We start from the raw sequence: 14,079 nt of genomic DNA, 5'->3' as shown, positions 1-14,079 counted from the left end.
TGTCGCACTTCTTTCCAACACCGAACTTTGAACAAGTCATCCTCCTGCAGAGTAGAATGAAAGACAGTCGGTGAGTATAATCTTTATTTGTTGTTGATCGGTTTTTGACGGCAAATGACAATACCTTTTGTTTATTGGATTCTGTAGGCATTTGCCTAGCTGGGATGGAATTGTCCTATCAGTAAACATTTTGAAAGAGATCGTCGATTTGAAATACCCAATTTCCGTCATGGTAAGTCATTTAAATAGTCGACTACTTATTCATAATAAATAGCTGAATACGTATTTTTGATTTTTCCCTCTTTTTATTGTAGACTATCAACAGCGTCATTAGGTTATTCCGTCACCAATTGGCCGAATTAAACGACGATCGGTGCACTTATGATTACATGGAGTACACCTTCCTTCACGGCATTGTTGAAATCCCCCGAAAAAGAAACCTCTCTCACTCCCTACTGGTTCAGCCGCATACGTCAAATCCAGGCGCTCATGGTACACTCAGGTTGCTCGCATTTATTGTCTTTACCAAGTTGATGACCGATACTGGTGGGTCTATGCATCGATTTCGAAAGCCACGAGGTTGTGGTATTGAATCCGTATGCGACTCTCAAAGAGATGAAACTTAAGACTAGTGTTGCACCGCTAGCACAGGCTCTACCACATTTTATCAGGAGAGTGGCCTACAATTCCGAGATGAAAGCCGACGATCTAACGCCGTTCACAATTAAAATTGTGAAACAAATGTTCCAGACATCGGCATCTGGTATGTGCTACTTTATTAAAAAGTCAGATACTTAGTATGTCATTACATGTAGTTAACTATATCTTTTGTTTTGTGTTCGCAAGGCCATGGCACTCATGTCTCTTCAGTTGCATGCTGCCAATATGCCTCTAGACACTGTTGTGGGTGATGATGTTCTTCGTGATGCATCTCTTAAGTTTGCGTATGATCTCCTATGTTTGATCGAGCCGCCATCTCTAGCAGACGTCGCCATTCCCAAGGACCCTCCAACTTGATCCTCACCATATTTCCTAGATAACCCTATTTTCTAGTTGTTTTATGAACTTATCATCTGTCGAACATCGCATTTCGCTTTAGGTACTTATAGTTTTAGCATTTTATTATGTTTGTGTGTGTTATAAACTTCGTCATTAATAACTACTACTAGTCATCTGTTTTTTACAAATACATATCCTTACAAACTAGTATATGTCTACAAGTAGCTGATTATCACATAAAGTCTCACAAATGTAAATCCAAACTGCATAATTATTAATTTAAGTTAAGGGCAATATTAGTACTATTTCTTGGGAATTGATAAGTAACTACAAGTAGATGACTATCACGGGGATTGGGAATTGATAAGTAACTACAAGTAGATAACTATTAACTCAAGTTAATCCCAATGAACCAACAATGACAGTATTAAAGAACATATTTTATGCTAAGGGAAATATTGGTACTTTTTCTTGGGAATTCTTAAGTAACTACACGTAGATGACTACCACGGGAAACTAGTAACTCAAGTTAATCCCAATGATCCAACAATGACAGTATTAAAGAACATATTTTACCATAGTCTCGAATTCAGTAATAACAAAATAAGTAGGACAGAAAAGTATCTGAGGCCTTACAAAACAATATCCAATATCCAAATTACATTTTCTAGGATGCATAGTTCCAGAAAAGCTTCAAATAAGCACAAGATAAAAACCGACATAAAATGTTGACCCTTAAATTGCCTTGAAGTGCATCATATCCGATTTCTCCCTGCCTCATTCCTACATAACCCCTGCGACTTGACTTACCTTTCATGCACCGGAAGTTTGCATGAAGCTCTGTTGTGACCCTTTCCAAGACACCTGCTGCAAATCCTCGACGTCTTCCTCGAACGCCTCTGTTTAAGTGATAAAACGATTGTAAACAATTAAGCAAACGGTTTAGTACATAAGACACGTAAATGACTATGCGGTAGACACATACTAACATAATTATTTACTACCTTCAGCTCTCCCCGGGATGGGATCCTTGTTTTCCTTGGTCTGCCTGGGGGTCGGCGCATCAGTGGTGGAAGTAGTTCTGTCCCACCAGAACTTACAGGCGTTGGTACTGGGTGGAAAGCTCCTTCATAAAGGGATCTCCTGTACATTGTTGTGTACACCTCCCCCACAAGCTTATCGAGCTCAATCTTGCTGCACGAAGAAGCTGCCATTGCATGATGGCGTGGTATGAGAAGCATTTGAAACTCCCTGCAGCTGCAAGTCTTTAAAACAAGGTTCACTTCGAACCTTTCCCCCTGTCTGTTGTAAACTTCATACTCATCATCTCCGACCGCAACAACCTAAATATCAACATAGTCCGTTACAAGTAGCCAATTACAATACATAAGTAGACAGACTAACTGATAGCCGATAGTTTGTAGTCGACTGCTATTTTACCTTTAACTCTGTGCAACTATGGAAGTTTTCGTCCATCAGGTCACGGACTTTCGGATTGATAGCATGTTGCTGTGCCGCTGAAGCAGCTTTCCTCCTTACAAACCAGCTGATAAGACTCATCCTGATGGCCTCAAGCATCGAGATTAGTGGGAATTCCCTACACTCTTTCAAGACCTTGTTGAGAGACTCCGCAACGTTCGTCCTCATAACGTTGTATCGTTCGCCGATGCAGTATGCCCGCGTCCAGTGTGGCAGTCCTAAATCCAATAAGTACTTCGCACAGCCAGGACTTACGTTTTGTAGATCTGCAAATATCTGATGGAACTCATTCACAGTATACGCTTTAGCAGCTGAGACCATCAGACCAGGCAGCCGGCTTTCTTTAAACCGTGCGGTTATGTTCCTTGCTAGGTGAACAAGACACGCCCCATGGCCGGCAGCAAGGAACACCTAAAATCCAAGAAAGACAGGTAATGTTTAGTAGTCCACTATATATAAACAATTATCGGTTACTTGTAATCATACAGTACCTATCTAGTTCGAACCTTGTTGAGACCAGAGTAGATGCTCCCGTGTCTGTCTGAAACAAACATAATATCACGATCATTGGGAATTATTGTTTTCAAGCAATTGAAAAACCATTCATACGATGCATCGTTCTCGCTGTCCACAACTGCATATGCAATTGGGTAGATCTGAAAGTTCCCATCTTGAGCACTGGCACATATCAGACAGCCCCCATACCTGCCTACCAGATGGGTCCCTGCACGCATAGAGAGGTCTAAGTAAGTAGCGTCGTGTACATTGCCAAGTGGAAAGTTTTTACACGGTAGTCAATTACCAACGTAGTCAATTACTAACAATGTTATAATGATGTGAGTAGTCAACTAGCTACGTGTCCCATATTTGTTGTCACCAACTTACCATCAATAATCACCACCGGTCTTAAATATGGGAGTCCAGCTATTGAAGCAGCAAACGATATGAATAGGTACTTGAATCTTTGACAACCATTTTTGTCCACACCGAACTCTGTTTTGCAAACTGTCCCAGGGTTAGAGTTTTGCAGATTCTCTAAGTAAGAAGGGAGCAATGCGAAACTTCCAGAGACTGAACCAAATGCTCTCTCCAATGCAAGTTCCCTGCACCTCCACGCCTTCCAATATGAAATGTTGACCTACATTTCATAAGTAGACACAACACAGAAAATAGTCAGCTAGTTATAGTCAGCTACCGATTCGTATGCTCTTGAAGAACAATGTTACGGAATAATTCACCTGGAAATCCTGAAGCATGATTCGCTGGATTTCGATTGGGCTGGGACCTTTTTGTCCTGCGACAAATCTTGTCTGGATGAGCTCACCAATCACTTGTGTTGTCGCTTGTTTGTGATATTTCCGACGGTCTTCAATTGGGCATGTATGCTTCAGATTGGCCTTCTTAATTTGGAAGTTCCCACTCGCATCCATGAGGGAAGCGTATACCCGCCATGGACATGTCCCATTGATGCAAAGAAACTCCATGTAGTTGGGTGTTGACCGTGCGGTCCTGAAGTGAAATTCTCTGTTTATGGCGTGAATAGCCAACTTAATTTTACACTCCACCTTGTTTCGGAAGATTCTGCCAACAAAAATACCATCCCCTTCGTATCGCATTTCTCTCAATGCACCGTCTATCCCTGATAATCGATTTAATTGAAGGTAGTTACATATTTATATATATATACTTACCATCAATGGTAAACAGCTATGAAGGTAGTTACATATATATATATATATATATATACATACCATCCTCAGAAACCTCATCCACAACCGGCGGAGCATCCCTTCCAAACATTGCTGGTACCTCATCTGTCTCAGAGAAAACACCATTAATAGTTTCGTCTGCGCAACTGTACCTACTTGAATTGCGGCTACACTCTCCCTTTTCATAGGCTCCACTACCAGGCACATAACCAGGTCCACAATCCGGCACTTTAGCCTTTCCTTTGGTACGAGCTATTTCAGCGTCACTGTTATCCTCGAGGGGTACCTCCTCACCAGCATCATCCACATTATCTTGGTTACCCTCTCCGACGAAATCTTCACCCTTCTCAAAGTCCGACTCCTCTCCGGCCAAAGAGATGACAGCTAACTCGTCCAGCCTCTCACACTCTTCTTCATCAGACGGGACTGCACCAATAGACAACTACCATGTGAAGGCAAACAATAGACAACTACTTAAAATACGACTACCCAATGCTGTTTTTGTAAATATAATCTCATTTTCTGTATATATGGGTAAATAGTTAACTATGTCATACAAGGATACCATCGATATTATAGTTAACTACATATCGTATTAGACATATTTATGTATAACATGTAGTGGAATATGCCATAGTCAGCTATTTGTAAATGTCCTACCATCCTGAAGTTAAATTTTATGTTTATGGCGTGCATATATGGGTAAATAGTTAACTATGTCATACAAGGATACCATCGATATTATAGTTAACTACATATCGTGTTAGACATATTTGTGTATAACACGTAATGGACTATGCCATAGACAGCTATTTGTAGACTTCTTACCCACACCGTCCGCGTCGTCCTCCTCCGTCGTGCCGTGGACAACCAAAGCTCTGTCATTTTTTCCAGGTACACTCACAATCTCGTCTGTATTATCATCTGTGGTGACGCACAGGTTCAGCTGGTCGATTTCCGACCTCATTTCCACAAAAAGAGCCACTTCGTCATCTGACGACATCAGCACCGGTGGCGCGTCGCGGCCGTCGTCCATGAGCATGTATGAGGGCCACTGGAAAGTAAGTGTTACGCCGACATCTTCCTTGATACCCATTTTCTCCTTAACGAGCTTTACCACTTCAAAAAATTTCATCAGCGCGCTTAGGAACACCGCTTTAGTATTCCCAGTGCGGTCCGTAAGGAAAGTCCACACTCCGTTGCTCTGTTCGAACCATTTCCCTTTCACCAACAACACCATCTGTCTTCCTGCCATCTACACAAACAAGGGTGAAGAGGTTAGTAAATAGCCAACTACAAAATGGTTCGTAGTCGGATTTTTTCCACAGAAGTAGACATACCTTCGTAAACCAAGAAGTAGACAAGCCCTAAGACAATTGTTTACTAGCGGCGGTTTATGGAAGTTTCTTGTTGGCTATTTATTTGAGATCCCAAGGGTCCCCTCCACTTAACCTATCCGTACAATTAACTACACGACAAATAGCATAAGGGATGGGCAAAAAGTTACTAAAGTTAACGTTGGTAGTGTCGACAAAACCAGGTAGCGTCCGCGCTTAACTATCATCGTGTGGTCTCTATCTGACACAGAAAAAGCAATGTCTTCTTTATGGGAGCAAGGGGCATAATATCTTTTCCACCCCCACTTTTTGGTTGACTTCTGCTACATACTGAATTGACTCCTTGTCGATGACATTCGCCTAATTGGCTCCTCCAAACATAATATTGATGCAAATCACCCATAAAAAAACTGATAAAATTCTAGTCACAATCGACCGTCTTAAAAAACAAGAATCAAGAAAAAAAAATAAAAGACAAACAAAATACGATGAAGCGATGAACGAAGAAGAGGGCCGGCTGCCTTTCGCTTCACCATATTTGGTGGGGCACTAAACGCACTCGCTTCCTGCTGTGGCTCACACATCCCAAAGTTTATCAACCAAAATTCTTCTGCGCCATTAAATTATTTTTTCTCAAGTTTTATTCAATATTTTTGAAATATGTCTGTGAACTTTTAGAATAAAAATAGTATAAAACACATTATATATTATTTTAAATGTTTTTTACTTTATATTTGTTAATTTTTGGATATTGGATATGGTAGGAGCACCAGATCCAACCAACATACCCATATAAATTTTATTTATTGGATTACAACGATTAATTATGAAATATTAAATTGAATTTTTAAAACTAGTCAAAAATTAGGTCTTAATATTGATTCAATATAATTGCTATAATGTAATTACAATTGTCAAAATTTATAATAACTAAAAAGGAGAGGAGGGGGGAAGTGGCCTATCTATAAGTAAAAAAAAAAGTTGAGGAATTATGAGCAATAAACAACAAGTTTGTTACTCAACAAGACCGAACAGGGTTTAGAAGCAAATTGGACAAGGTTTTTACGGAGTAAACAGATTTTACTATTTCGATTCTCAAAAGTAATTTAGAAGAACTATAACAGGAAAATGATCAGTGTATATGAGTGTAGATAGAATAAAGTTGGAGTTAAAAAAAGTATAGATAGTAGAATTCTGGGTGGGAATGTTATTCGTTGCTCCTTGTTCTTGTCCTTACTTTCTATTGTGTTAGTTTTTAATGTTTCTGTTTTTCTTGCCTGATTCGCCATGAATAGTCTTTAAGACTGAGGCTTTGGCCGTTACGATCGGACATCTTAAATCTCCGGTTTGAACAAGTATTTGTTATCTTCAATGTTGACTAACGGTTTTGCATTTAATCCTTTTTGACCATACACATTCACTCTAATGGGCCTTTCATCTCGGCCCATTGCCTCTTTTATCCATTAGATTTTGCATGGGCTGGGTTCTTTGACTTTGTTAGGGCTTTTTACCTTAAATTTATTGATCTATTTACTGGACTGAGTTTTTATCAACCAGATTTAGCCCCTTATTCTTTGACTGTGAAGCTTTTACTTCCTTTGAGGAATTTTCACTTTGGTATTTTTTGTGGCTAAGGACTGATTTCTTGTCAATTTACCACCTTCTTCCTGTTGACTCTTTACTTTTCTCTTTCAGTTTGATTGTTGTCGTACACTCTTCCAAAAACTGGTTTAAATCTTGGGCTCAGAGCAGCTGCACATTTGAGTTGATAAAGATTATTCGTAAAGGTTGCAACCTTCTTAAAAGGATTGAGATTGTCATCCCTTTTTTTTCAGGAGAATTCTTTGGAGGCTACACAAGTGTACTGTTGTCCTTACTAGGTCTTTTTTAGCGATTTCGGCTTTTATTTTCCTATTCCAAAACTCTTCACTTGGTATCTTTTGGAGATGGGGGTCTGCCTTTTGTAAAGTACTTGGTCTGATTTTTAAAGCTCATAACTCGAGCTATGCTTTGCATTTGTGTGATATCTATCGCATGGTTTTTCAAAGAGATTTCACATTGTAAGGCTCTATTGTTTGCTTCCCAATCGTAAGGTATTTCTGGATTAACCTGATTGGGAATTTGGGTGGTGGACTTTGTACTTTTGTTCAGAGTTGATAGTACCTTTGTATGTTCAAGATGGGAGAGAGAAACAGTTTTTTTTGTGGCATTCCTTGCTCTATCCTTATATTGCATCCTGCATAGATTATTTCCTCTAATTGATCTTTAATTCTATTTTATATTCCTCATGATTTCCCTTGATTCTCGTCAGTTTTTAACTCTTTCTGAGAAATTGAGATCTTGGGCTAGAAGGTGGCATAATATTGGGCTGATGAATATTGATATCAATCAAATAGCAACAAGAGCTAAATACTCAGGGTTTCCCTAAAGATGTATTCTTTTACCTTTTATTTTGAGATGTTGACTCCATTCCCTCTAAGCCATGTTCTTCTTGTTAGATATCTCCTTTGATGAGAATCTATCTCGTCAATCAAGGGTTGCGTCTAGGCAAGGTAGATATAGTCTTCTATTTTCTTCTTCTGGTTGGAGGTTCATCAATCTTTTGGCATCTAGCCCGAATAAGGAACTTGCTGTTTCTAATCCCCCTAGTTCTTCTTCTACGGCATTGACTTCTAAATCAGAGGGTTGTGAGCTTCCTACTTCGTCTTTCCTTACCCCTTTGGCGTTCGTATCCGACAAGGAAGATTCAGATACCAATATCCTTCCGCTTAAATTTCATCAGTTGTGCCAATATATTTCAGCGCAAACTGATGTTGTAATATGTACCTAAGTTGCTAGCACACTGATGAAATTGTCGGTTGGTTAGGTCATATCTTCAATACCTAGTGAGGAAGTTAATCTAGAGACGCTTGCTTTTGCTCCTTCTCCACTCGGGCGGCAAGGAACTGATTTTTGTGGTTGGACTGACCCTGACTCCACTAAGATAGATTAAAAGGAACAGCTCTCATTTCTTTTGGCTCTAAAGGATTGTCTAATTGAATCTGAGATGTTTCTGAGAAGCAGACTTTCTAAAGCCGAGATAAGGCTGTCCGAACTTAAATCAAGTCTTTGAGAAAGGAAAAAATTTCGTTCTTTCAAGCTGGTCGAACATTTATCCTTAATTTGTTCAGTCCGACTCTGCTTCGTGCCCAAGTTCTTATCGGCTATTTGAGAGATGCTTTTCAAAAATTGCAGTTGTGCCGTCAAGGTGAAGCCAATTTTTTGTTGCTCTGAGATGTTGATGATAACACAAACTCAGAGCAACTTTAAGTCATCAAAATTCCCACCATGTACAACCACGAAGACCTAGATCAGGAACAAGGACCATGAGAGAAAGATTCAATGAAGCTATAGAGAGTTTGATGATTCAAAGTGAGCGTGAAGATCTTAACAAGCTGATGAGCAGCCTTAAATTACCAAGCTATGATCAAGAAGACCCAAAGGGCAGAGCTGTAGAGAGCATCAATGAGAAGATGTCAACAAGACTTAAAGCCTAAGACAAATCAATTTAAGTGCTAACACAAATTGAAACCAAACAAAGATAAAAAGATAAACTAAAAGACTTGAAAGATTTAAACAAAGATAAACTAATAAACCTTTAGATGAGGTTGTTGGCTCGGGCTTTTCTAAGCTAATCTTTCATGCAAATTCACATAAAAAAATGATTATCCTTAGCTCTAGATCATTAAACAAGACTAATTCATTTTCATGGTACTGAGAACAAATTCATTTGCAATTAAGAAATCAACAATCAATAAATTCAAAATCTAATAACCGGTAAGCACCTTAGGCATATATCTCCATAGGCGAAGCATTAAAATCACTCATAAGGTTCTTTGGAGAATTTCAGCAAACACATTTCGGGCATGAAATTTTCTAAGTTCTAATCAACTTGATAAAGGCTTCTCTAGCATTAAAAAACACCTAATAAAAAAGGATATCTAATAATCTAAGCCCTAACATCATGGAACAACTTAGAAATCGCCCTAATCTATCTCACCATAGACTAAAAAAACTACTCATAATCATGATAAAAACAACAAAACCCATAAGTATATTGTTAGTGATCATCATAAGTGATTAAGCAAAAACAATATATTAGTAAAGAACTGAAGAAATTGCATAAAAACTCAATATATTTTTTACAAAATGTATAAGAACCTTGAAAAGAAAGGTTTTCAAAGAAAAAAAAAATGATATCTTAGAAATTTAGGTTAAAGCATATTTATATGTAAGAGGCTCGGATCGGGTATTTGTCGAAACTGGCTTCTGATTGACTGGGTGGTCGGTTGTTTTTTCTTGCCTCGGATGATCGACCGCACATGTCGATTGGGCGAACTCAGGTTTAATTGGCCAGCATTGTCTGCTCAATTGGAGCGCGTATCGGTGGATTGGAAGCGTTCTTGCTTATTTTTTACTCTCCAATGCTTTTAGCTAATTTTCATCCTCCACAAGTATCCAAAGCTCCAAAAAGCACCTAAATCATACCATAATGCTGCAAGACTTCTTAGAACTTTTGTAAGACTATGATCTCAAAACATGGATGCAAACGGCAAGAAAATTATAAAATGCATGTCAAAGATAAAAATACTATGTGCGAGCGTGTCCGCCGCCGTGTTCCTTGCGCGTGGAATGTGAACCAGCAAGAAAGAGGTGAAGATCTCCTTGCTCTTTGCAAACTCGTCAAAATGCAATACAAATGCAGGGCACTCCATAGGTGTCAACACCATCTTCACCCAATCCAAGAAGTCCGTTGCAAATATTACTGCAATTTTTGGATTATTGATCATACAATGTATCGCCCAAATAAGGGCTTCCAATTCTGCATGTAAAGGGGTTAGACTCCGTCTTAAGTTATGTGCTCCCACTATAGATTATGTCGTATTTCCTCTCCAATAATACTATCCTATGCCCGTGGCTTCTATTCGTTTCTTTCCACGAACTATCCACATTACACCACCAGCCATTGGTGGATACTGTACATGGGGTGGTGTTGTATGTTCTGTTTTCCGATTCCTAATCCATCTGTTGTGCTTCTTTCTATAGGGCTGCATCCGTTTCCGCTAGCCTTAATGTCAGTCTAGGGTGCCTGTCCTCATTCAAAAATATTTTATCATTTCTCGCTTTCCATATGAACCATACTATCCACGGAAAAACATTATCAGAATCCTTTCTTGGATTTCGCCAAAATAGATGGTCGAAGTTTGCATAAACCGATGTCGTAGGGAACAGTCCCGGTGGTGTAGGTATTGCCAGGGAACATTCAAACAACACATAATTAATTAATTTTTTCTTGCTCCGCATGTGTCATAATTTATTCCTCTATTATTTAGGTTTGCTGTTACCGCTACACATCCGGAAATTGCCAGCAAGATGAAATGTCTTAGTTTAGGAGAGAATTTTAGTTTCCACGTATGTGCTTGTAGTTTCTTAAAGTCTGGACTATGAAAATAATGTGCTTCACCTTCTGAGAATTGTTGTTCTATTTGGTACCCGAACTTAAGTGTGTATTGTCTTGTTTTCGTAAAGTGCCAACCTTTTTGTGTCTGGTCTATAAGTATAACTTATGGGCATACTCCTGATAATTTCCACGTATTTTGGTTCTATGATAGCATTAAATCAGCCCCCAATTCCACATATTTGTCATTGGGTCAACCTAATGATTAACCAAAAGATTTGGGTAATAGCTATAACCCTTACATATGGCTGATCTCGGACGAGAAGAAGGAATCTAGGGGTCACTCCATACCGAGATAGAGCACCATGATCCAACTCTTTTAATTAGCCATTTATTAACCAGAGAAATAGCCGAGATAATGCTCTGCCATCTGTATGATGGAGAATACGAGTGTATATCATCCGTCGGTGTCGTGTTTCAGAAGTTTCTCCCCTTAAAAACCCTGGCGAACAAGGATTCCGGTTCGTCCATCAGGCGCCATATTTGTTTTGCCAATAAAGCTGTCAGCTTTTGATCAACACAACTTTCTCCATGCCATCCAATGCATTCCTCTTCCTTGCCTGAATGAGGCAAAGATATTAAAGAAGAATATAGAAGAAATAATGTATAATAATCTAGAGTATTCATAGATTATTAATGAATAATCTATATTTATTAGATATGAGTATTTATAAAAATATATTTATATTTTCATTTTAGGCAACTTGTTTATTGTATAAACCTATTTATCCTCTCTCATCAATCTCTATAGATGTACCATAATAACTTTATCTATATATGATATATATATATATATGTGATATATATATATGATATATATATATATATTAAATTAAAGTTTCCTTACTTTTTTAATTCAATCAAAGTTTCTTTCCTTTAAATATTATGTGAGCCAAAACTCGCACAACCAAAAATTTGTTAATGAAAACTTAATGGATCCGAAATCTCTAGGGTTTATCGCAAGAACAGTAAAGATCAAAAAAAGATTTTTGCTGGAAAAGTGTTAAGTCTTATTGCTCTCGAGTTGTCAAAAGTTACATAATGAATCAAATATGTTGTCTATTTATACTAATTCTTTAAACCGCCTAGCCGAGAATCTTGGAATAGATCCTCAGAATATTTCCTTATTGCCTCGCGCGGCCACCGCCTTTGCATTTCGCCTAGGGTTTTCTCCATGGGCTTCATCCTCCTCGACCTAGATTCAGCCCACAAAAAATGAATCGGCTTGGTCCAACATAAAGGGACGCAGCTCGGTCCAATCAGGAAAAGGCATGGCTCGGCCCACTTATCTCTTCAGGGCTCGGCCCACTTGTTTTTCCTCTCACAGCTCGGCCCAAGCATCGTACGGAGCGACTCGGCCTATATTCTTTCACAGGCGGCTCGGCCCATCTGCTTTTTTCTCCTACGGATTCGGCCCACTCTCATACTCCTTTGCTATGGCTCGGTTCTCCTGGATACTTAGCCGTTATGAAGATGGTTTAATCGCTTGAGGTAAAAACCGACCCCAACAGTTAGCCCCCCCAGCTCGTTAGTTTTAGAAACGAGAGTGACAAGATTCATCGTTCTTAGCTGCAAGGTTAACCATCGGGTTGAGCCGACGAGGTGTTTCAGTTTGGAGTTGCCGATCCGTGAGGGGTACCTATGATGAGGTTTTGTAAAACCATACCGAGCTGTTTAAGAGATGATGAGGCGTTCTTTGGTAGCAGATCGCACCGAACCATTTCGAGCCGATTAGGCGTTTGTGGCAAAAGATAATGTCGAGCCGTTTTGTCAACGACGAGGCGATTTAGGCCAAAGGTAATGCCAAGCCGTTTTGTTAACGATGAGGCGATTTTGTTTGACAATGCCGAGCCGTGTTTCAAAGTAACAACGAGGCGATTTTTTTTTGACAATGCCGAGTCGTGTTTAACAACGGGGCGATGACGCCGAGCCGTGTTTATCGACATGGCAATTTTAATAAAAGAAAACGCCGAGCCGTGTTTAACGACAAGGCGATAATGCTGAGCTCTGTTTAAAGACGTGGTGTTCGTGTAAAGATCATGCTTAATCAAACGACGAGGCGTTTTGGCTTAAGTAGGCCGAGCCATTCGAGGCGTTTCATACAGTGTTGGCGAGCCATTTGAACAGAGATGATCCAAACCGTTGGTCACAGGGCTCGGTCATCGCTAATCGAGTAAGATGTATATAGTCGAGGCAAAATACATGCATCCGACGTGCCCTACTATTATCCGACGTGCCCTACTTTTACCACCTTTCCTAGGACGAGGGTGCAAATTATATCTTCTATGGATAAAAATTAAGCGCGCTATACAAATTTCAGACCAAAAATGTATCGGTCGCCACAGTTCACTATCGCACACGAGATTATAAGTCGAGACTGCATTGCTTTCTCTAAAACAAAAGTGAACTCTTGAAACACAGCAAAACACACTCACCCTCTCGGGAACGCCGGTCTATAGTCGTACTCTGACACTATCAATTTGGACTTTAACCTCGGCAATAAGAAATCCAAGTCTAACATCTTGGTAGGCAAAAACGGAACCAATTTAAACACCTCGTCATACTTTATGACTCAACGCCTCGGCATAAAAAGTCAACACCATAAGAGACATCGGTTCTCTTTTCAAAAATTGGGTAACCAAATCAAAACAACTCCCAGCTCGGGAACACTAGTCTTTATATATGTTAAGAATCCGTTTAATCTTTGTAGTATCCAAACAGCTTGTCTCTATTTAAGACACTCAATCGATATTTCCTGAAACAGCTTGGCCAGGGAAGAGGATAATAGCATCCCTAGAGCAGCTCGACAAACATCTAAAAGCCTTTTTAGGCGAACTACCTAGAAACATCTCGCCTCAATAAGAGCTTTTCCCAAAAACAGTTCACAGAAACACTAAGGCAAAACCACAACTCCAAAAAAGGGATAAACAAAAATGACCATAAAACTTGAACTCAATATTCAAGTGGATAAAGCAATCCAGGCACAAGGTTCAAAAACAAACAAGACGATAAGTACAGATAAGCCTTCCAGGCACCAAATTCTTTGTTTGCAATTTCC

This window comes from Eutrema salsugineum, unplaced genomic scaffold, assembly GCF_000478725.1.
Source record: "Eutrema salsugineum unplaced genomic scaffold, Eutsalg1_0 scaffold_12, whole genome shotgun sequence".
Classification (NCBI taxonomy): domain Eukaryota; kingdom Viridiplantae; phylum Streptophyta; class Magnoliopsida; order Brassicales; family Brassicaceae; genus Eutrema; species Eutrema salsugineum.
The sequence above is the reverse complement of the archived record's forward strand: the minus strand, read 5'-3'. Positions refer to the sequence as shown.